This window comes from Saccoglossus kowalevskii, chromosome 20, assembly GCF_978046115.1.
Source record: "Saccoglossus kowalevskii chromosome 20, keSacKowa6.1, whole genome shotgun sequence".
In the NCBI taxonomy this organism is placed as follows: Eukaryota; Metazoa; Hemichordata; class Enteropneusta; family Harrimaniidae; genus Saccoglossus; species Saccoglossus kowalevskii.
The window spans coordinates 15681218-15707034 of record NC_140660.1 but is presented as its reverse complement, the minus strand read 5'-3'; the positions used below and the strand labels follow the sequence as shown (position 1 = coordinate 15707034).

The 25817-nt window shown below is 33.2% G+C and overlaps 1 long non-coding RNA gene across 1 annotated transcript; it reads left to right on the top strand.

The window, feature by feature from the left end:
- Window positions 1-1103: 1103 nt before the first annotated feature.
- On the top strand, window positions 1104-15656 carry LOC102807280 (uncharacterized). The gene is made up of 2 exons (XR_013421449.2): window positions 1104-1653; window positions 14280-15656. It is a non-coding gene; the product is annotated as an uncharacterized LOC102807280 (long non-coding RNA).
- The last annotated feature ends 10161 nt before the right edge of the window (window positions 15657-25817 follow it).

The following is a 25817-nucleotide window of genomic DNA, read 5'->3' as shown; positions in this document are numbered from 1 at the left end:
TGTTTTCCAAGAGTTGCTGTGTCAGGGCGTCCACGTGAGGTCAAAATGACCACTACCCGGTAGCAGTAGTGAATTACACCATAGCTATTCACATATACGACTTGCTCTACAAGAAGTGCACTGTCTTCAATGATTTCCAAAATTAAATGCATGACTATAATAGACTATCAGGAATCTTATGGAAACAACCAAAACTAAGGGATTAATTTACAGCCAGGCTGCTAGATATGGGTCTTTAAGCTAACAATTTATGCTAACTTCTTTTAACAGATTCATACTTCTTACAGCCATGAGTGGGAATAAATCATAGACCAGTTGAGATTTTTTCTAGCCAGAGGGCAGGTTAATTGAACAGCTTTTAATTTCACCTTTTTAGTCTATATTAGTTAGCCCAAACTAATCTTTTTTTTAATATTTCACAGTGATTTTTTTCTAAACAAAATGTTGGTCACTATTAAAATGACATATCCTAAATAATAATAATAGCATAACGTGTTACCAATAGAAAAGTGCAAACAGGGAATGACATTCAAAAACTTTACAAAATACACCTTTTTTCGTGGTGTGCCCTGTATCTATAATTTTCATTGAATCACCAATTATGGCATGTTTGCTCTAAGTGGACGACTTCAGACGGATTCATTGGTAAAAATTCTTTCCTTCCTGCATCGGAAATTTACAAACCTAGGTAAGTATTAAAGTCCTAATCTAATTATTGAATCATATTACAGCTTGTGTGCATTTTGACGGCCATAAATTTCTCCAAAACCTATTACGGTATTTGCAAAGTTCAACATCCAGGGTATCTTCAAATTGTGTTTGAGTGATTCATTTGAAAAACACTTGTTGAATGAAAAGTATTCTCTGAAAAATTTATGTTAAAAAACTGCAATATATTTTGCTAGAAGAATTAATAAATTCCAAAAAAGCGTGATTCTGTGCATCTACAGCTTGTCTGTTTTATTTACTATTGGAAATTTCATGTGTTTGAGACTTCCAGGTTCATTTACTGTTGAAGCATCATTATCATTCATTCTATGTTGCCAAATTAGTTTACAACAACATGATTTCCATCTGTCTTTGCGAATCAAATATAATTGTTGTGAGAGTTCAACCTATGTGTAATGTATGTATTTATATTCAGCCATTTCAAACAAAATGTGCACAGTAAGTTTTGCGGTCAACTTTATCACAGGGATGATAATGGGATTCAGATTTAAACAAAATGAACTGATTGAGTGGCCGTAGATGGCGCACAACATGTTGACGCGTGTCGTTTTACTACAAGTGAGAGTGAGCGATGGGTGTCTGCATGGCATTACTGTTGACTTGTATTGCTGTAATATTGCATAATTTTAATCTGCTGTTGGTGTATTATGAACTTGTAGGTACCCGAGTAACACCGCTCAGAATCATATAGAAAGGAAGCGAGAAGGAGATTCTGAAAATTACAATGAACTCGCGGAAAACTGGATGATGGATTATGCCGCAGTCGTCAATTGACTCTGCCAGAAAGTTTATGTGTGTGCCTGTTCGTTGATTACATGGTGCTCACCGTCGCTTCCTTGAAGTCTCTACACTTATTCTGTATCCAAGGTGTGCCATGTCGGTGTGCATTTAAAAGTTGGTCTTGTAATGGAGCTCCGTGATCTGGTAAGCTTATCACATGTGATCGAATTTCAACGGTACTTGGACCTCGGGTTTATTTTGAGTTAAATTTGATACCTACTGTATATTCTTGTGGTAAAATGACATTTTGTGTCAATTGAATTGTTTTACGGTGACACATTTGCTTTTTTTTTCGAATTCAAGAAATAGTTGTTGCGCCTGTTCACCATGAGAGGTGGGAAATATCTTGTCATAATACATTTCCAGACGTAATTAATAGTTGACCGTTGTGTGCTCATTTTTGTTTTTTCTGGTTGATTGGGTAAAACTGTTTTCATTGACATGATATTTTATGGTTCTCTAGATCCCATAGTTGGGAACGGTTCATTTTGTGCCTCTAACCCCGCTTTAAAATTAAATATAAAGATTTTTTTAATTATTCTACTACATTTTGTGAGAGTGACAGTGTATTATTTTTGAAGGGGATAAATCAATTTTTTGCCTTCACTTTATTTAATTTAACCAGTTATATAATTAACAGTGAGTGTGATTGTTGCTGCAAATTTATAAAGGTGAAGATTAATTAATTATATTTGAATTAGTGGTGAGGAATTTAGTGAAATTGCAAATATTGTTTAGCCAAAAAAAATTGTCAGTTTCAGATCAGTTTGAAACCTGTGCCCCACACATTTATTTTTAATTTTGTATACCAATAAATGTTTGATGTACATGTACAATAGAGTGTACATTTTCAGAGGATTCTTTGTCTATCCAAATCATCCTGTAAACATGTGTTTGAGCATTAAAAAAAATATTAAATGCTGGACACACATGTATCTACTTCTAGTATTGAATAATCTTAATAAACAAATTTCCCCCTTGGTTGGGAAGCAAACAATTTTTTTAGTGCAGGTGGGGGTGGCGGGGATATGTGCTACAGGGGATCTGCTGTAATAATAAAATTATTTGTTTATCAATCTTTAAATTATTTTTAATTTTATTCACAGACTGTGTGTCACCACCAATCAAATTTCTTGCAAGCTCACCTAACACATGTGTAAGATGTATCTTTGAGAACAATGTCACAGTATCCTATTATGCAGTGTTCAAAATGAGTTCACAGTTCACAGTGAGTATTCAAATATTCTGTCTTAGCTAAAGGGTTATGGTTGTCATGAATTTTAATGGTATGTTTGGCAGATTAAAATGTTGATGTTAAGGAAGAAACCCTCAGAACTGAAAACAGTATTTTTTTTAAAAATTAGGATAATTTTTTTTTGTAAACTAAGGAAATATGAGTATTGATATATTAATTTATGCAAATTAGCCATATTTCACTTTGTACTTGTATTTGCTTCCTGTGATGTATTAGTTGACTAGAACATGACAATAACAAATCCATTGTTATGGCAGTAATACTTTCACTTCCATTTTGCATAGGACCCCATATATAAACCAAAAATTAAAATGAATCATTAAAATATAACTTTATTTTTACCATGGAAACACTCTGTAATTTACATTAAAAGCACAAGTTCTACTATCTGTAAACAAGAAAATACAGTCTTAGTATTTTAGTCTTTGGGAATGACTGGACCTGCATGAAGGTAATTTCAGAATGGAAAAATCAATAAAACCTGAAAACTGACACAGAACAATTTAAATGCAAACATAATTACTAATTTGACATGGAAAAAAATCGTAATAGGCAAACAAAACATTGAGTAGGCAAATAGGGTATTTATTTCAGTTTATTTTCCCCTAATAAAATACCATCTAACAGGTTATTTTTATAACAATCATGCATTTATTACTGTCCCATTCTAGTCTTCCATTACATTAAGTGAACTAAAAATATTTTGTGTGGTCAACTTGCATAAAAATAAAATACAAATAGACACATTTGCATAAAATAAAAGTTTGTGTTTCACCAAAAATATGGGTTGGTAGGGTTATTATGGGAATGCAGTTATGTTTTTCTTGGCTTTATTTCCTGTTGGATGTTGTCCAAGATGAATACTTATGTTGTTGATTCTGTCTGTGTGTCCATGTGTGCATTGTCCACTTGCCATCATTTCTCAAATATTTCTTGACCAATTTTGTTCCATGTTGGTACAACGGCAAGTCATAACAGAATACATATGCACAACAATTTGTTTTTGTTTGCTTGACCTTTGACTGGCTAGTGACCAGTTTTGCCTAAAAACAAACCAAAAACCAACATGTGGTCATCATCCTAGTCACAAGCAGGTTTCTCCTCTAATGCTAGTATTTGCATCTCAGTATTTGAATACACTGCATTCACAACCTGTTCTACATGTGTACTGAGTAACTATATGAATGCAGCTTTTATTTCCAATGATGTAAATATTTCTTGTGATCAGATTCAATGTCCATGTAGGTTTCTCCTATAATGCTAGTATTTGCATCTCAGTATTTGAATACACTGCATTCACAACCAGTCCTACATGTGTACTGAGTGGCTCTATATAAATGCAGCTTTTATTCCCAATGATATAAATATTTCTTGTAATCAGTGACACCTATGCATACGAGTTCCCATAGTCTCACTCAAGCACCACGTTGTCATTGTCAAGATCTGGGTCACATGAGGTCATTCCCCCCTGAATTTTTCTTCCAATACCTGCCTCTGTATCATTTCTTCAGTGTTAATCAAATATAATTCACTTTTATTTAGTTACTCATGATTAAAGGCCATAATTTGTTTTTCAAAGACTGGGACTGTGGCATTTATGTCTTGTTTATTTCTTGTAAATAAAAAATATCAAAGTGGTTTGAAAATTGCTAGAGCAAAAAAAGCATATTAGGTGGTGTATCTAATACAAGTTTATAACTAAAATAAATATTACAATGAAATCTGACACAGTTATATCAAGGTCTTGGTGTTGAAATAATTTTACAAGGTCTTTGTTCTGGATTCATTAAAAGCCATACCAAAACTATTGTTAGTTTCTGCTTATGTCTGCATTTTCTTTTCCTGTGCAATGTTCTATGGCTATGTATTTCAGTTCTATTTTTTCAGTAAATTAACCCAATCATGACAATTCATTATTTTTCAAACATAATTTAATTAACACATTTGAGAAATACTAATCCCAATCAATTTTGGAAAATCATTAATGAATTGAAAAATTCTCATAAAAATCAATCTAATCCTATTTCTGTAGAACAGTGGGAAGAATACTATAAAATATTAAACAAAGCTGATCAGAACAACAATTTGCAAAATAATATCATTTCTGATATGTCAAAAATGGAAAACAGAAATGAATCTAATAAACTTATTAACAATAAAATAACAGAAAAAGAGATAAAAAATGCTATTAAAAAACTTAAAAATAGAAAAGCACCTGGTTATGATGGCTTCTGCTCTGAGCTTTTGAAATGCAGCTCAGATTCGTTGATAAAACCATTAAAAAAACTTTTTAACCTTATTTTAGAGTCCGGAATTTATCCAAAGTCGTGGAATATTAGTATTATTTCACACATCTATAAAAAGGGTGACTCACACGACCCAGGAAACTACCGGGGAATAGCTGTATCAAGTTATGTGGGAAAAACATTCTGTACTATAATAAATAATAGAATTACCCAATACCTTGAAACAAATAACATAATTAACAATAATCAAGCAGGGTTCCGTAAAGGTCACCGCACAACAGACCACATTTTTGTACTGAAAACAATTGTTAAAAAATATCTCCAGCTAAATGGAAAATTATATGCATGCTTTATAGACTTCCAAAAAGCCTTCGATAGTGTCTGGCGTAATTGGTTGTTTTATAAATTACTCAAAAATGAAATAAATGGCAAAATCTACAATATTATTAAAAATATGTATTGTAATACAAAAGCATGCATTCGTTTAGAAAACACAATCACGGATATATTTGAGACAATAAAAGGTGTGAGACAAGGCTGTGTTATAAGCCCCACACTATTTAATTTATATGGTAATGATATGAGTGAATACTTGGAAGACAGATCCCTTGATCAGGTCATACTACATAACACAAAAATTAACTCGCTACTTTACGCCGATGACCTGGTGCTAATTTCAAAAACAGAAAAAGGCCTACAAAATGCATTAAATAAACTGCAAGATTATTGCCAAAATGGAAAATCAAAGTAAATCTTGCGAAAACTAAAATTCTTGTATTCAGAAGGGGAAAACTACAAAGAAATGAACAATTCTATTATCAAAATGAAAAACTTTGCTGTGTCAACTCATATTATTATTCCAATTATCTTGGAATAATCTTTCAGTCAAATGGTAAATTTACAGAAGCTAGAGACAACCTAGCAGATAAAGCAATCAAAGCCATGTATGTACTAAAGCAGTCTTTACCAAAAGAAACAGACTGTAAAACGTACATCCATCTGTTTAATATATGTATCAAACCAATTTTACTGTATGGATCTGAAATTTGGGGAATGGAAAATATGAGTAACAATAATTGAGACAAAACTAAAACAGAAAAAGTGCACCTAAAATTCATTAAACAACTACTTGGGCTTAATAAATACACAGCGAATAGTGCATGTCGGGGTGAAATTGGAGCATTCCCATTGATAACTGAGGTGAAAATCAATATGATTAAGTTCTGGTCTCGTGTCACAGACAAGTCACAAAATAATTATACAAAGATAGCGGTAAGCGACCAGACTTTGTCAAAAGCACGATGGAAACATCAGTCAAAAATATCTTGAAAGATGTAGACCTCTCTAAAACATCACAGCTATCACATCAAAATATTAAGAAAATTAGCAGCATTATTAAACAACAATATATAACATACTGGAGAGAGAATATGACAAAAGAAAAAACAAAACTGAGAACCTACATTAAATTTAAAATTAATTACAATCTGGAAAATTACATTAATGTTTTGGATAATAATCAATGAATATCAATGCCTAAATTCAGGACAAGTAGTCACAATCTAGCTATTGAAATAGGCAGACATACCAATCCCAAAACCCCATTAGAAAATAGAATTTGTAAACAATGCCGATTACAGGAAGTTGAAGACGAATTACACTTTCTTTTAGTTTGCCCACGATATCAAACAGATATAAATGATTTTATCTCCAATATTTTATTCCCCAAAGAAATCATTACCAACCTGCAAAAATTCACATATTTAATGAAAAGTAATGACAGAAATATAATAAAACTTTTAGGGGAATTTTTACATAAATCATTTATTTTAAGAAATGAGCTTTTTTTGGATATAATACCTTGACTCTTTTTTTCTATTTTTACAATATCATACTTTGATATTATTTTAATCACTTATATATTTATTGCTGTAAACCAATAGAACATTTGTACTTCTAAGGATGCAATAAAGTTATTATTATTATTATTATTATTATTATTATTATTATTATTATTATTATTATTATTATTATTATTATTATTATTATTACCTTGACATTAATTATACCTAGTGCAATGACATACACCACAAGTTGCTTTACTTTCACTTATTCTTTGATATGTCTTATGTTGAGCACATAAAGACAATGTTGAAACAATTTGATGAGAATTCTGTCAATCTGGCTTGTATTTTATTTTTAACTTTTAGCAAAGAAGAAATTATTGCTAATCTAACTGAATTATATAAACATTTATATCAAGGAAGAAATAAATGACTTGCCTAGCTTGTACTTGAAACCCAAACTCATTAAAACTCTTCATTGCTTTACAAAAAAAATATAATTAACTGTCAATTTAGCCTTTTTAACAGAATCGCGAAAACTAGCTTGACTGCAAAAGAATCCCGACTGCGTTGCAGTGAAAACCGCAGCAAAATCACTCCAGTGATTATGCTAATTAAAAGTTGTTGACTAGCATTGACAACGAATCAGAAGGCAGTTATATACGTAATATCTTATCTATGTTAATGTACATGACCTTTCACTTCCTATGTCCGGGCGATTTTGAAAGACTACTTATATACATTGGACATTTAAATCGACTTGTTTTCAGTAAACATGGATGAAAGTATCGCCTTTCCACTTAAAAAGTATCCATCTTCAATCAAATCGAATCAACCTTTAAAAGGTCATGTTTACTTTCACACACCCACTCATGAATAATCAATGGCAACATGAATATTTAATAACAGTGAAATGCCCGCAGATGTGTCCAGTCTGGATTTCTTTACTACGAGAACAATTAATTATTTCTTTTTGTAAAAAAAAAAAAGTCCCAACTTTGCCAGTGTACTAGATTTATTGCTGGATCATTTAACCAAGGAGTTATCTAAAATATTAATATCTATTTTGTCTACTATCAAAGAGGGGCTCTAAGAATACTGGATATTTAAAATTCCAAAAATTTAAACAGTTGTCATGCCGCATCCTGTTCGATATGGGACTCATAGCGACATACACAACGCGTGTCAAAATACATTGTTTGTGTACATGAAATTCGAACACGTGCCGCGCAACGACTACCGCTCTTTAAAGTGCCTGTGAAATGGCTGCTATTTTCACGCCTAAAATTATCCATTGATACATAAATATTATTAATTTTTATGTTTCTAAGCATGAATTTTTTTTAAGTGAAAAATGTGTTTTAAACTCAGTCTACGGCAACTTTATTTTTGTGTATTTTAAAACGAGGCTCCTCATTAGCTTCTCATTTGCATACATGGAATTCCCCTTGTTACGTCAGAAGGGGGAGTCGCATGGCAGCTTGCATTGCCGATACGTGTAAATAAGGCAAATTTCTTGTGCAGTTTTCTCGTCTTTGACTATATTGTCACTTATGTACTTGTTCGTCGAGGAAGAATGGACCATAATGAACACATAGTATCAATTTTTGTTGCATGGGGTTGAGTTAGATGCGAAATATGTCCGTTCTGGTGTAGATGGTCACCGTGATCGTCACTGAGACCGGCGCACGTTTGTACACTGTTGCTGGACAAAATAGAATTTGATGTTGGAATCATCTCGTTATTTAGCAGGTTACTAGGCACGTCACTACACTGTTTTATTTCATCGATCGTCTGAGTAAAACTTTCACAATTAAAATAAAAGAGAACATATTTTGACATTCTAAACATTAGACTATAGTGATCACTATAAAATAATTAAAAAAAACGACAAATCACAGTTACTAAATAAATGACAGCCGCGTGGAAATAAATTGACATTTTTTTTAAATAGGTATTGAAACGCGTCGGGTCACGGCGAGGGCAAGTGCGTTAAAAGCGGCGTTTAATTGGATTACAAAAATAATCAAGATCGACACACATACAGATAAATTCAGAGTGGATTCGAGTTAGCTTGATTTAGTGGAAACACATTGACCAAGCCCGGTTTCTTATTTCATAAATTATTACGCAGATCAAGCTGCAAGCATGGAGGTAAAAAAGAACAGAGATGTGAATTCGACATTCAACACCAATCACCCAAACAATTCAGAAACTTTTAGCCTTCGAAAATGAAAACAGTCAGCAGTGTGTAAGGGCTGTGTAATTTCCTGTTTGTCCGACGCTTTGTTTCCGTGTCACTGTCAAAATTATTGCTACCTTTTACTTAACAGAGATTAAATGGTCTCTATAAAACAATAATCAGTATCGCAAAAAAAGTCAACTCATTTGAAACACTTGCCGGATGTCTCAGGAAACTACCGGGGAATAGCTGTATCAAGTTATGTGGGAAAAACATTCTGTACTATAATAAATAATAGAATTACCCAATACCTTGAAACAAATAACATAATTAACAATAATCAAGCAGGGTTCCGTAAAGGTCACCGCACAACAGACCACATTTTTGTACTGAAAACAATTGTTAAAAAATATCTCCAGCTAAATGGAAAATTATATGCATGCTTTATAGACTTCCAAAAAGCCTTCGATAGTGTCTGGCGTAATTGGTTGTTTTATAAATTACTCAAAAATGAAATAAATGGCAAAATCTACAATATTATTAAAAATATGTATTGTAATACAAAAGCATGCATTCGTTTAGAAAACACAATCACGGATATATTTGAGACAATAAAAGGTGTGAGACAAGGCTGTGTTATAAGCCCCACACTATTTAATTTATATGGTAATGATATGAGTGAATACTTGGAAGACAGATCCCTTGATCAGGTCATACTACATAACAAAAAAATTAACTCGCTACTTTACGCCGATGACCTGGTGCTAATTTCAAAAACAGAAAAAGGCCTACAAAATGCATTAAATAAACTGCAAGATTATTGCCAAAAATGGAAAATCAAAGTAAATCTTGCGAAAACTAAAATTCTTGTATTCAGAAGGGGAAAACTACAAAGAAATGAACAATTCTATTATCAAAATGAAAAACTTTGCTGTGTCAACTCATATTATTATTCCACGGCGAGGGCAAGTGCGTTAAAAGCGGCGTTTAATTGGATTACAAAAATAATCAAGATCGACACACATACAGATAAATTCAGAGTGGATTCGAGTTAGCTTGATTTAGTGGAAACACATTGACCAAGCCCGGTTTCTTATTTCATAAATTATTACGCAGATCAAGCTGCAAGCATGGAGGTAAAAAAGAACAGAGATGTGAATTCGACATTCAACACCAATCACCCAAACAATTCAGAAACTTTTAGCCTTCGAAAATGAAAACAGTCAGCAGTGTGTAAGGGCTGTGTAATTTCCTGTTTGTCCGACGCTTTGTTTCCGTGTCACTGTCAAAATTATTGCTACCTTTTACTTAACAGAGATTAAATGGTCTCTATAAAACAATAATCAGTATCGCAAAAAAAGTCAACTCATTTGAAACACTTGCCGGATGTCTCTCTCTTTCTTCTGAAATCCGCCTCGGTGATCATGGGCTGGTCCGGAATCTATTTCTTTCAAAAGTGTTGCGCCAGGTTTACGTTGTAGGAGTTTCTCTTTAAACCTCTTAAAGTTGTTTTTTTCATGGACGAGGACAGTTGAATGAATCTAAGGTTAAGTGATGTCGCACCTTCGGATCGATTAGAAACGTGTGAATACATACACTATGGCTATACGTTTCACTGCAACTGCCCACAACACAACATCTAAAAACTCACTCAAAAAAAAAAAAAAAAATAGACAAAAAAAGAAAAAAAACGCCAACCGAAAAATGTACATTGTTTAAAAGTATACTGAATGACCAGTGTTATTACGGCTCAGGGGTATGACTTCCTCTCGCATTTTGTCATTTGGTGGCGCATTTTTGGCGAGAGTCGGAAATCCGATTGGTGGGTGTGGCTACAACACGAGAAATATCTCAAATTTACTTGGATACGAGTAATCATTTTCAGCAAAAAAATCAATAACTGCCCATTTCAGTGGGACACAGATCTAAAATAGGAAACATGTGGGTGGGCATTGCACAGGCACTTTAGATAAAAATTAAATTAAATTAGGGCTTGACCATTAAAAACTTTAGGGTGGGGGGGGGGCAGAAAACTAAGTATTTATTTTTCCGCCACTTATTTTATTTTTTTGCTATTTTTTCCCAATGATACATTCACAACAATTTTTTATTTCGTCTGTGTGTTATTTCCTGTTATTAATCCCTGCAATTTTTTTTCTTTAAGAACATTATCTGTCAAGCATTTTTCAATTAATGTGGTTCTAGTCAATTTATTCCTTTACTTGATTTTTATTTGAATTAGTTAATAACGAACAGTACAGAGAAGCCAAACTAAAGAATCTGCTTCTTACTTAAATCTGTGCCTTGAATTTGATTCTATTTTCCACACCTTCATAGCAATATTCCACTCTCTCCTGCTTATACATTTTCCAACTCATTCACTGAGCATGTAGGACATATGCTTACTTTCAAAAAACTATTTGAAAGATGATCTTGGATGGCATCAATGTCACTTGTCTGATGTAAACCTCAGGGTTCAAACAGAAACCATTTGATTATGACTCAGGAAGAAGCATGGCAAGTGTCACATGTGAAGCAGCATGTGCTCACTTATTTTTGAAACACCTGACATCACTCCATATAAATTTCTTTTACTGATTTGATTATGTAGTATTGTGTATTTTGTCAGTTGTTATTGTTCTTGTTGATTGTTTTGTCAATAATGTCCGTCATTTGCACTGTGTTTTGGTAAATTCCCCTGTAGATGACTTTTGTCTAAAGATCTATGATTGGGTATGTTATTTCTACTCCACTTTTATTTGGGAACTTTTTTACAGTTGATGTTATATTATTCCATGGAGTTATAAACAGATTATACCTCCATGATTATTCTATAAGGGCCATCATGATTAATACAGTACATGCAGTATTAATTGGCTAGTATTTTTTCTTGCCAAATTTGGCTTGGATATGTGGCTATATTAATTTTAGGAACTTTTATAAAATTCACGTTCCATTATTCTATAAGGGGCATTGAGATTAATACAGTACATGCAGTATTGATTGGCTAGTATTTTTCTTGCCAAATTTGGCTTGGATATGTGGCTATATTAATTTTAGGAACTTTTATAAAATTCACGTTCCATTATTCTATAAGGGGCATTGAGATTAATACAGTACATGCAGTATTAATTGGCTAGTATTTTTTCTTGTCAAATTTGGCTTGAATATGTAGCTATATTAATTTTAGGAACTTTTATAAAATTCACGTACCATTATTTTATAAGGGACATTGAGATTAATACACTACATGCAGTATTAATTGGCTAGTATTTTTCTTGCCAAATTTGGCTTGGATATGTGACTATATTAATTTTAGGAACTTTTATAAAATTCACGTTCCATTATTCTATAAGGGACATTGAGATTAATACAGTACATGCAGTATTAATTGGCTAGTATTTTTTCTTGTCAAATTTGGCTTGAATATGTAGCTATATTAATTTTAGGAACTTTTATAAAATTCATGTACCATTATTTTATAAGGGACATTGAGATTAATACAGTACATGCAGTATTAATTGGCTAGTATTTTTCTTGCCAAATTTGGCCTGGATATGTGGCTATATTAATTTTAGGAACTTTTATACAATTCACGTACCATTATTCTGTAAGGAACATTGAGATTAATACAGTACAAGTATTATTATTTTTTTCATGTAATTATGATTAAGTGTTCACATCTAAATTTAGCCTGTATTATTACGTTATTTCTTTTGCCATGAAAAGAAAAGTTTGTGCTTCATTAATTTAACCCATCCATTTGTTATTTAATCTAGAATGGGAAAGTTATATGTAGGCTATTTTTGACTTCTTCTTAAAAACTGTCAGCTGTTTAGGTGTCATAGTCGCTGCAACTGTGCCCTTAGGATATGACCCGTATCTATGCCAGAAAATTTTATTTTTAAGGTCTGTAATTTTTATTCCTAAATATGATCATTTTGATTTCTACAGGCAGTCATTTTATTTTACTATTTTAAACATGCAATCATTTTGATTCCCACATGCACACAATCAAAACATTAGCCAATCTTTTTTATTCCACTTTTTTGCCACTGCACAGCACCCTCTGTTGATGAATTGAACAAACCTGCATAATTTGTGCAAAAGCACCCCGTTACCTAATTTTTGTTTTTAGGTCTTGCATATACCTCATATATATGAATATGCATACCCCCACCCCACCCCCACCCCGAATAATGTTAATGCATGGACATCCATGATGTGAAACATAAATGTCTTTATATAAAGCACTTTTACCAAACTCTGTACTTATATGTGGTGTATCATCTAGTGTTGACACCAATTTGTATGGGGATGGTGGTGTTCTTTTATATAGAAAGGTATAAGGGTACCATGTGTACTGGGTGTAGTGGCGTTCTATTTTATTTCTGTTTAGACTTGGGTTTGTTATTTTTTTCAGTTCAGTTCCGATGGCGGTTCACACCTTACCTATTTTACAGGTAAAACCCCCTGGTTTATCTGTCTTGCATTTAAACTTGAAAATTAATGCATATTACAAATACAAGTTGATTTAAACTGGTCAACCCTTTGTCATTGTAATGTTTGCATATTAATAAAAAAAATACTATAACGTTGGCGGTTTCCCCACGGTTTCATGTGGTATTAAAAATATAAATTTTGAGGAATATTTTTGTTTTGTCACATAGTTTGCCACTATATTGGAATTATGTGGGAAATGAGCATAATTTCAGTATTTATTTATTTTTTCATAAAAATGTAGCAGGCACTTGATTTCAAATGTTTCACATGAGTTCCCTGCATACTGTCTTGAATGTCTATCACTTGATGGGGTCTTCAACTGATTCATGTTCATACAGTATGCTTTATATATCCCCTGTAACGTTGTTAACAACTTTAAATTTTGAATGCTCTTATAAATATACCCTACATCGAATTGATGCCTTCAATTCACTCTGCATACAGGTCTTCTTTCTTATACTGTCGGACAGATTGCTTTAGACTGGCAAAGTCGGGACTTCTTTTTTGTTTTACAAAAAGAAATAATAATTCTTCTTTTAGTCCTTTTAGCATGATCGCAAAAACTAACCTGACAGCTAAAGAAATCCCGACTGGACGCATCAACGGGCATTTGACTGCTATTAATTATTCATGATGTCATTGATTATTCATGAGTGGGTGTGTGCATATTCTTAATTCACTCCAAATTTTGTATAGAAACACTGGATCTTTACAAATTTCTCTTCTCTTTTATTTTTCAGTATTTTGTAGAAACCAGCTACACATGCATTTTCTACAGGCATATTTATTGAGAAGAGTGCCAGAAGTATCAAACTATGCTGTTTCAGGGCAGAGGGAGACTTTCAGAACCATACCACTGATTGAATATTGTGTCAGTACCTCAATGAAAATTATATGGAGATATCAAACTATTACTATTTTAATAACAACACAGCAGCACTCCCAAGGGGCACATTTCTTATGTGAAAGACAACTAAGTTATTTTAGCTTTGCTTTTCACAGAACACATCAACACTATTTCAAGTTTACCATGGCAATATTCTGTGAGAGTTTTTTTTCCATTAAACTGTAACTTTTTAAAGCTGGTTATTTGCATATGTATGTATTTGTGATTCAGGTATGGGTATATCCAAAGTATGTTGTTTAGACTAATTTGTAAATACATCCCAGAGACTGCAATATTTGGATATTGCTTCAGGGAATAAAGGACAACACACAGCCCATTAGTGTGTGTTACAAATCACAACTATCAGAAATAAAGGTTTTTATAATGTCATAGCTTTTTTTATCACATGATAAACCTCTATTCACTGAATCACGCAAGTATATTTAATTCAGATAGTGGTGATAATGAATTCCCCACAGTGTCATATTGGATTCAGACAAAAAATATACGTTTCCTGTCGAGTTATCTGTATTGGGCATATTTGGTCGTACATTAAACTATAAATTCCATTTTTGTTTTCTGATTTTGTAAACATAATATTTCTGTGAAAAAAAGGAAAAATGTGTGAATAAAATATTAGCAAACAAAACAATTTTTTAAACTCCCACATTCAAAATTTGGTAATCTCTTTATATGGTATAGATTCAGATTTGTGGGAACCATTGCCATTTGACACAATCTCTTGTGGGGGCTATACTGCAAATACCGTTGTGGGATTAGCAAAAGTGTGCAGATTTTTTAACAATTTTTTTAGCAATGACCAACAAAGCAGAATATTTCTATTTTTGAAGAAAGAAACCAATTAAATAACTTCTTACTTATAGTGCCAAACTTATGTCATGCAAATGTTCGCGAAACTTTTTCTTTGGAATTGTGGGTTTATCTCTCATTTGCAGTAACATGCATGGTCATTTGATATAATGTTTGTAAAGTTTCCATGTACAAAATAAACAAAAACCAGACCTGTACTCTTTTGGTATGAGCTATTATAGGTCTAAGTTTATTAAACTACTGTTGATTAGGCAATTTAAATGACATCACTATTTATGAATAATTCATGATCGTTCTTTTGTAGCTTTATAGTTTCAAGTTGTGTTGTATTTTGTATGTCTTATTTTTTAAGAACTTACTGTGTTAGAGTTGTGTCAATAAAATATTATTATTAGTAAAACCCAAGTCGTATTATTGTCTCAGCTTTGTAGTTCTTGTGCATGTGCATATCAACCGTTTACAGACCATATTATCCACCAGGTTTTTAAAACCAAAAAAACGCCCAAACAATATTGCTTTCTTTTTTACTACTCTCAGTACAAAGCACCACAACCATTTACTTGTTTCAAAGCATATACAAGGCAAAATGTGATACATAAACAAAAACTATCAAAAAACAAGCTGCTCTCTGATTGGTCTGATTGTTTTTGTTGGGTAGCCAATCAGGCACAATCTTGTATTTAAAGTAGCTATTGATATGCAGACAATAGAGCGATCCACTCGTTATTACAATGACTGCATCCAACTAGGATAAATTAAAAAACTGCACTAAATTGCTTCAAAAGTTTCCACTTGATCTAACAATTTGTGGGAATTAAAATGAAAACAAAAGTGATTTAAAACTTCCCCTTAGCTGGACCTCTTTCAGATACATTTATTTTGGGATATCTTAAAATCTCTAATTTTGATGAATATTTTTTGTAAAAAGTGATATTTTTGATGACTTCTTGAAAATTATTAACCCGATTGCTTCATTATTTTATATGTAGACGTTTTATATGTGATGACCATGTCAAATCAGCGAGTAGTTACCCGGACACTTAAGAGCTGAAAACCCAAATAAATCAGTCTGTACTATTAATATTTCCTCAAAAATCAACCATTCAACGATTCATGTAAAATATAAAAATAAAAATGTTATTGATGTTTATTGATACATCAATAAACATGCTTTCCAATCACAAATATATTTTGTTCAAAACCGTACAATTCATGAGAATTCTGATAGAGGGAGTGCATTATGATTGGCTGAAAGTCAGCTGATTGGGCCATTACCCTGGTTACAGCACCATATTGGCCATGTAACCAATAGTGTTTTGTGCAAGCCTCTGATTACAATATAGAATATAATGAAATAATGTTTTCATTTCCAGGACCAGAACACTCCATTACATATCGCTGTCTTAAGTGGACACACATCTACAGTGGAGAAGTTACTACATACAGGTGCTAATGTGAATGCTGTCAATAAAGTGAGTGTGTTATCAATGCAGGTGTAGTATATCAGTGTGTATACATGTGCTATACCAACTCACCCTCATGCACATTCTAGATTTCTTGGAAAAAGGAGTTTATTTTTAAGACTTCATATTGGGAAGAGAACCATTCAATAATGATTCTTGGAAGTAAATTTAATGATTTTTTCCAGGGAATTTAGGAAAAAACTAGATTAGATTACAAACTATATTGTAGTTTATAGTTATATGCAGAAATGTCCTAGTACATAGAATAGATGTCAGTCGATACATGTTTTGTATTCGTTGTATGAAGATATGATTAATTAGCAGCTGGGCAGTGAGACGTTGGGTTTTTAAGCTATGCTAACTACTTGACACATATTTCATTTAAATGCCTTTGTCTCAAATACATAAAATACTAACAGTATATGGTTAATACAAGTATAGCAGCCAGGGTTCAAAGTCAGATATTTATGTTTCACACAGCCATGGTTAATGAGCGACTTAGCAAATTGCAATTCAAGTTATTAGATAATAGTTATGGCGTTGTATTGTCTATTTGTAGCACCACCACATCTGAAGGCATTCATTTGTACCTTCTTTATACTTCTGTCAGAAAGAGGCCTCCGAAAATAACCTATGCAATTTTTAATTCTCTCCCGTCCTCACTACATTACACATGAATTTCTTTCTTTAACTACAAAATGTGTATTAAATGTCAGTAAAAATTTGCCACTACCAAAATATTAGCACCAGTGAACCCAAAGTACAGGTACAAAACTTTTTGAAGGTCATAGTCATGCTTGTTAATTTCAGTTTTTGGTTAAAATGTATTAGCATTATTTGTAAACACAGACACTACTATTTCATGAAACAATGTCGCTTCCCATGTATTTTTTTTATGAATTCACTTTATTAAAAAAAAATAATAAAATTCAAAATTAACTTTGAAAAGCAATTTAAAGCAACATTTCTGCACTGATTGATCAATAATGTATTCTGCAAATACTCCATATATTATATAAATTATACCTGCCCTCCATATTATTTGATTCGCATTTAGGATGTAATGACTAACCGCTCACCCCTATGTAACCCTGTGCTCTAAATCAGACAAGTATGATACTTTCATTTTAGAGTAGAGATGAGAGGTGGCCATATGCCTAATTAATATATTATTATATGCAAAACCTTAAATAGTGCCCTTGCAATGGAGGTAACAGTTTATGAAGTAGGTATAGTCACATTTACCAGTAATTGTTGTTCTTGGAGACCACATTTACATTACGTTTACTTTTTTATTACTTCTCCACAATCTCAACTTTTAACAGTATATATATATATATACAGATTTGCAGGATTACCAAACATTTTTCTGATCTAGTCTTCATACACTGTGCTCTCAAGATTATAGTCTAATAATAAATTATCATTAGTCTCAAGATATGTGAGTAATAATCCTCTGCTTCTGAGCCATCTTAAAAAAAGATTATTGACTGTAGAGGGCGCTATGCCAGAAGCATCAAAAGCAAAATAAAGTTCGTGTATGTAGTTACTGTATAACACTTTATTTCAGCTGAAAATAATTTTTAGGTGTTTTGAAAATAGTTTATTTTTTAAGAGTTGAATGGAAAATATAGGTAAATAGGTATCATTCCTGGAATGATATTTTATATTTATTATTTTCACTGTTCCTCATCCCTTCAGTGAAAATAGCAAAAATGAAGTATTTTACATCTAAGGTCTATTGGACAAGTTTCACTTCAAGAATAAGCATGGCGAACACATGTTCACACTGGAGATTCCTGGCTAAACTATTTTCTGCTACTGGCTATTCAAAAAAATCAACTTAGGGGGAGTGAGCTGAATACTGAACAAAAAGCTATTTGTATTTGGACAAATTTTCAGTTCAAAATACCCGCCAGTATAAAATTCAACATCACAAGAAAACACCAATTTTTTCCTCTAATTTGTATGTCCTTTTTGTCATGGACCCAATGGTTTGGTAAAATATCAAGGATTTGTATTGCTTTTATTGTTTGGTATTTTTTTTTTATCATTTTCAACCTCAGAAGGATACAAAGAAAGTGGCGCTCCTGCCACAGTATTTTTATCACCTGACACCGCTAGTCATTTTCCTGACTGCTAAAGATATTTATCTTTTTATTTTGTTCTTTTTTAATATACAATGAGCATGTTAATCATGACAATTTCAGAGCAAAAGTTTAAATTTCTGTGAACATGGCAGTATTGGCATGACAGAAACAAATTAGATTTTACTGCCGCCACCATCGTTGGCACCTGTTGGACATTTTATTGTTGCATTTTCACAGCACTCTACAATTTGTGTGAGTAGTCTGTATTTACAAGGACTGTGGATGCTATGTAAAATTTACTATCATACGATTGCTCTGACTATAATTTTAATGTTTTGTAATGAGGTGTTATGACATGAAATCACTCATGATAATCTTTTGTGTCAAATCTGGAACTACTTGTATTGCTTTGTATTCAGGTGGTTGCCCTATGTAACTCGTTGGACTTGGGTGGTGTCATTTAGCGCAATGCATTTTGGGAAAGTTCTTTTAAGATAACAGCATATTTAATTTTGTCTGAAATGATGCCCTCCTCCCTCACTCACAAATAATTATTTGGAGTATATGACATCACAAATGAAAGCTTTACATAGGATGCAGTAGTGAATATAAATTATATACTAAATTACTGAAGCTGAAATTCACAAAAATTACTAAAATCGGGTCGGATAAATAAACCCTTATCCTGTCAGGCCATGTACTTTTCCATTGAGTTGACCAGATAAAGGTTAAAGCACCCAATGTATAAGAATCTAACACCACTAGATATCAGAGAGTTGTGAGTGGTATACTTGCTGCTGAGGTGCCATTCAAGCCCATAAAACATATCACTCGCAACTTAGAATAAAGAATAAACCAATTTATTGGGGCAAATAATTCATGTGTGTATACTCTCGATCCATTCGTATCAAAGAGCCTGACTTGTACCTTTCAGTTGTTCTCAACTTACATTGGCATCCTTGAACTGGAATAGTTCACATTCAAATTTAAAACTCAACTGAAACTGTGGTTATTTCACCGGACATTACAACACTTGCATACATTTTATTATAATATTTGATATCTCCATATTTTATTGGCTTGAACAATTAGAAAGGTACATGCAAGCTCACACGCAAGTCTAATTTGCACGTACATTTCCTTAATTCCAGCTCTATTATATTGGCACGCGTAACTGCGTAACGGTTTGTGCGCAGGTTATGATTAGAATGTCACGCGCAAGTCTGGTTTGCGCGTACACGCAAGTGGCATATTGACAAAAATGTGCTATTACCCTGTTGAGGCACCCTTGCATACCTCACTGAGGGTGACCTGAACTGGTACTTGTGGATTGTGGATTATTTGGTGCATTATTTCAGAAATTTACCAACCGATTTCCCCAATTGTATCATTATGCCCATAATGTGTTTTTGTTCAACTGGTGGCCATATTTTCCCCCAAAATTATCTTCAAGTTGTCCTGGCCGATTTTTTTCAAACATAGAAAATGTGTATCTATTGTTAGCATACTGAGGCAAATTCATTATTTTTCTGATTTTTAGAAAACTAAAAACTTTGCAAGTACCGTATTAATTTACAAGTTATTAAGATTTTATACAGAGGCAGTGTATTATTGTAGGAAGATGCAAGTGTTCAAGTGATTGTGTTCAATGATGACTGCATCAGTTATCGGAGAAAAGTATCAGAAATGTCATAGAAAATGGCAAACATTTGCATTTTGCACAGTTTTCTGTCATGAAATAATTTATTCATATCAGTTGTTCTTTTTTTTGTCATTTTTAAAATTGACTTTTAGTTATTAATAGTTTCCTGTATGCTAAATTGTTTTCATTAGGTCTAAAAATAGGTTTAGGTTGTCGCCATCATGTGTATCAGTTTGAGATCTGTGTCTCGCAAATTTTTTCTCCAATTTGCCATACTGGTGAAGTGCGCCATATACGGTAGAATAGGGAAATGTTTGTTTCCTGTTTTACAGGATGATTTGTGGATTAAATCACTACAACATTATAAAAGCAGTGCATGTACGAGTGGATAAGCAAAAAATGTCCAAATAAAATATGTCAAAACTTGTACATTATACTGGACAAAGTTGCTGAAAATGATAACTTGCTGTTAAAATTTGTTAGGAAACCAGACTTGTATTGAACAAAATTGTTGACAATTGAATGTGGATATGCATGCTCATGCAGTGCTGTTTAGTAGTATAATAAAGTCATGTTTATCATAGTATGAACAAAAGTTGATGATCATGGGTTGAGATTGCCAACCATGACCAACAGAAGTATGCAGGTTTAAAGATAATTGCAAAAATTGGTCAGGCAACGTCATTCAATAAAAATGGTTTTCAGGCAATTAGTTGCCCATCACCACAGTTAGTTGTCAGTGTGTCCATTATTGTCACCTCTTGTCTCTTGTGTTGCTTCGTGCATTGCTTCAGGAATTATTATGTATGCTATTAGTATACAAAATGCATGCAAACTAACAGTTTTCATGTTTTGGCTAAGTAAGATAAGAACACAGGAAAAAGTCGCTATCTGTATGTGTCCTTGACTATGGTCATTAATATGGTTTCCACCCATGTGGACAGGGAGACATTAGATTATTCTAATGTATTTTGAAACACATTGTTTACTGGGACAAGTATCATGGATGTATCAAGATATCATCAGCTCACATGTTTATATACACAAAAACTATGGTTATGCAGAGTTCTAATGTGTTTAGGTTTATAAGTGTGGCATATGGCATTACGTTTGGTCAATATCAATCATGTTTCTACATCTACCAAAGCATGTAAGATTATACAGTCATTACCTAGCAGGTCAGCATAATGTGCAATACATTTGCATAAACTGCAATTTATGTGATATATGAATTATGATTTGAGCCGTGATTGGCTAGGTTTCTTTATTCTGTTTAACATTGTTTATGTATGCTATGATAATTGTATCTCATGTCAGTCGGGACATTGTGCAGTCAAACAGTTTACACTGTGTTTACAACATTAAACATGGTATTATTATATTTGTTTCAGGACAACAAGACTCCACTTCAATATGCAGTAGAATTTTATTGTTCTGAATCAGTTGTAGCATTGGTGTCAGCAGGGGCCAAAGTAGATGTAGTTAATGAGGTAATTGGAAATATACTTTTAAATTCATGCTTTCATACAACTGCACATTGTGTATTAAAATGAGTCATGTCAGGCCTATTTGTATGGTCTGAAAATTTACTCTACACCATTTATGTAATTTAACACAGTTACTGTATTATATTTGTTTCAGTACACATATAAGACTCCACTTCACTATGCAGCAGGAAAAGATGATAATAAATCAATTGAGGCATTGTTGTCTAAAGGAGCAAAAGTAGAAGTAGTTGATAAGGTAAATTCACTACGTTCAATTACCCACCATAGACTCCGGTCAGTCAAAATGACTATTTTTAACTGTAGGCATTAATTCTGCCAATGACGGAGAGATAGAATCTAGATCAGGGGAAGCCCCATGACCCCAAGATTCTTTTTCCTTACATCACGAACCACGTGGCCGAGCCCATATGGCGGCCCCATTAGGGCTGGATACTTACTCTGCTTTTTCTCCGCATCGAGTGGCGATCAAGTCTAGCGTCTCTGCCTGGATCGCCTGCTTTTTTCCTGTCCGGGTTTCTAATATGTTAAACCTACGGAGTCCACTTTAGTGAAATTACAGGGGTATCATCAGTACACTACACTGCAAAGACAGTAATCAGTTATCTAATATGCTAAACCTAGGGAGTACACTTTAGTGAAATTACAGGGGTATCATTAGTACACTACACTGCAAAGACAGTAATCAGTTATCTAATATGCTAAACCTAGGGAGTACACTTTAGTGAAATTACAGGGGTATCATCAGTAAACTGCACTGCAAAGACAGTAATCAGTTATCTAATATGCTAAACCTAGGGAGTACACTTTGGTGAAATTACAAGGGTGTCATCAGCACATTACGCAGTAAAGACAGTAATCAGTTATCTAATACACTAAACCTAGGGAGTCCACTTTGGTGAAATTACAGGGGTGTCATCAGTACACTACACTGCAAATACAGTAATCAGTTATCTAATATGCTAAACCTAGGGAGTACACTTTGGTGAAATTACAGGGGTTTAATCAGCACACTACACTGCAAATACAGTTAAATCATTTATCTAATATGCTAAACCTAGGGAGTACACTTTGGTGAAATTACAAGGGTGTCATCAGCACATTACGCAGTAAAGACAGTAATCAGTTATCTAATACACTAAACCTAGGGAGTCCACTTTGGTGAAATTACAGGGGTGTCATCAGTACACTACACTGCAAATACAGTAATCAGTTATCTAATATGCTAAACCTAGGGAGTACACTTTGGTGAAATTACAGGGGTTTAATCAGCACACTACACTGCAAATACAGTTAAATCATTTATCTAATATGCTAAACCTAGGGAGTCCACTTTGGTGAAATTACAGGGGTATAATCAGTACACTGCACTGCAAAAAAGTAATCAGTTATCTAATATGCAAAACCTAGGGAGTCCACTTTGGTGAAATTACAGGGGTGTCATCAGTACACTGCACTGCAAATACAGTAATCAGTTATCTAATATACTAAACCTAGGGAGTCCACTTTGGTGAAATTACAGGGGTGTCATCAGTACACTGCACTGCAAAGACAGTAATCAGTTATCTAATATGCTAAACCTAGGGAGTCCACTTTGGTGAAATTACAGGGGTGTCATCAGCACACTGCACTGCAAATACAGTAATCAGTTATCTAATATACTAAACCTAGGGAGTCCACTTTGGTGAAATTACAGGGGTGTCATCAGTACACTGCATTGCAAAACCAGTAATCAGTTATCTAATATGCTAAACCTAGGGAGTCCACTTTGGTGAAATTACAGGGGTGTCATCAGTACACTGCACTGCAAAGACAGTAATCAGTTATCTGATATGCTAAACCTAGGGAGTCCACTTTGGTGAAATTACAGGGGTGTCATCAGCACACTGCACTGCAAATACAGTAATCTGTTATCTAATATACTAAACCTAGGGAGTCCACTTTGGTGAAATTACAGGGGTGTCATCAGTACACTACATTGCAAAAATAGTAATCAGTTATCTAATATGCTAAACCTAGGGAGTCCACTTTGGTGAAATTATGGGGTGTCATCAGCACACTACACTGCAAATACAGTAATCAGTTTTCTAATGTGCTAAACCTAGGGAGTCTACTTTGGTGAAATTACAGGGGTGTCATCAGCACACTACATGCAAATACAGTTAAATCAGTTATCTATTATGCTAAACCTAGGGAGTCCACTTTGGTGAAATTACAGGGGTGTAATCAGCACACTACACTGCAAATACAGTAATCAGTTCTCTAATATGGTAAACCTAGGGAGTCTACTTTGGTGGAATTACAGGGGTGTAATCAGCCCACTACACTGCAAATACAGTGATCAGTTATCTAATATGCTAAACCTAGGGGTTCTACTCTGTCATTTTCAAGCACAAACATATAATCACACCAATCAAATTGTAAGATTGAATATTAGGGATGTCAATGTGAGTGCAAATATTGAATTATGTAATTAGATATACATGGTCAGTAATGTAGATGTGCATCATTCAACAGATAAGATGCTTATATTATATTTAAAATTCCACTGCAATTATTCTAATAAAATTATGTACTTTTTAAATAAACCAATCAAATATAGCACTATTAAACAGGTGCTTAATTCCTCGGACACAATTTATTATAAATGGGAATAATTTGGTAAAAAATATGATCTGGTTATGCAAAGTTCTATTGTGTTTAGGTTTATAAGTGTGGCATATGGCATTATGTTTGGTCAATATCAACCATGTTTCTACATCTACCAAAGCATGTAAGATTATACAGTCATTACCTAGCAGGTCAGCATAATATGCAATACATTTACATAAACTGCAATTTATGTGATATATGAATTATGATTTGAGCCGTGATTGGCTAGGTTTCTTTATTCTGTTTAACATTGTTCATGTGTGCTATGATAATTGAATCTCATGTCAACCAGGAAATTGTGTAGTCTGACAGTTTACACCATATTTACAACATTAAACATGGTATTAATATATTTGTTTCAGTACAACAAGACTCCACTTCACTATGCAGTAGAACATTATTGTTCTAAATCAATTGTAGCATTGGTGTCAGCAGGGGCCAAAGTAGATGTGGTTATTGAGGTAATTCAAAAATATTTTTAAATTCATGCTTTGGTGCCAATTGTATATTGTGTATTAAAATGAATCATGTCCGGCCTACTTGTATGGTCTGAAAGTTCACATTACAAATTCATGTTTCTACTATTTACATATTATGTAAATAAATTATGTCAGGCCTGCTTGTATATTCTGAAAGTTTACTCTACACTGTATTTGTGTCATTTAACACTGTATTATATTTGTTTCAGGACAACAAGACTCCACTTCACTATGCAGTAGAAAAAGGTGATAATAAATCAGTTAAGGCATTGTTATCAGCAGGGGCAAAAGTAGAAGTATTTGATAAGGTAATTTAAGTAGTTCATATGCTGTTCATATTACTACCCCTGGTAATTCATGAATTATGTTAGGCCTGCTTGTATGGTCTAACCATTTACTCTACACTTTAATTACATCATATTCATATCAAGTGACATCATTGTAATTACTCAGTATTGATAGGAAACGTAAATTGTAAGACAGTTATACTACTTGTTGGTCCTAAACCTAAAATATTTAGTAACTGAAAACATATGTAGTGCAAAATTTATAAAATCTCCCTTGAATTGAAACCTGAATTCAGTATATCATAGCAGCCTCCTATAAAACACGATGTGATTATAAGCAATGTATTTTACACACATTGGGACCATATTAAACACTATGCAGCAAGACAACTTTGATTATATTTGCCAGATGAGTAGATGACTGGATATGATTTCCAAACAAT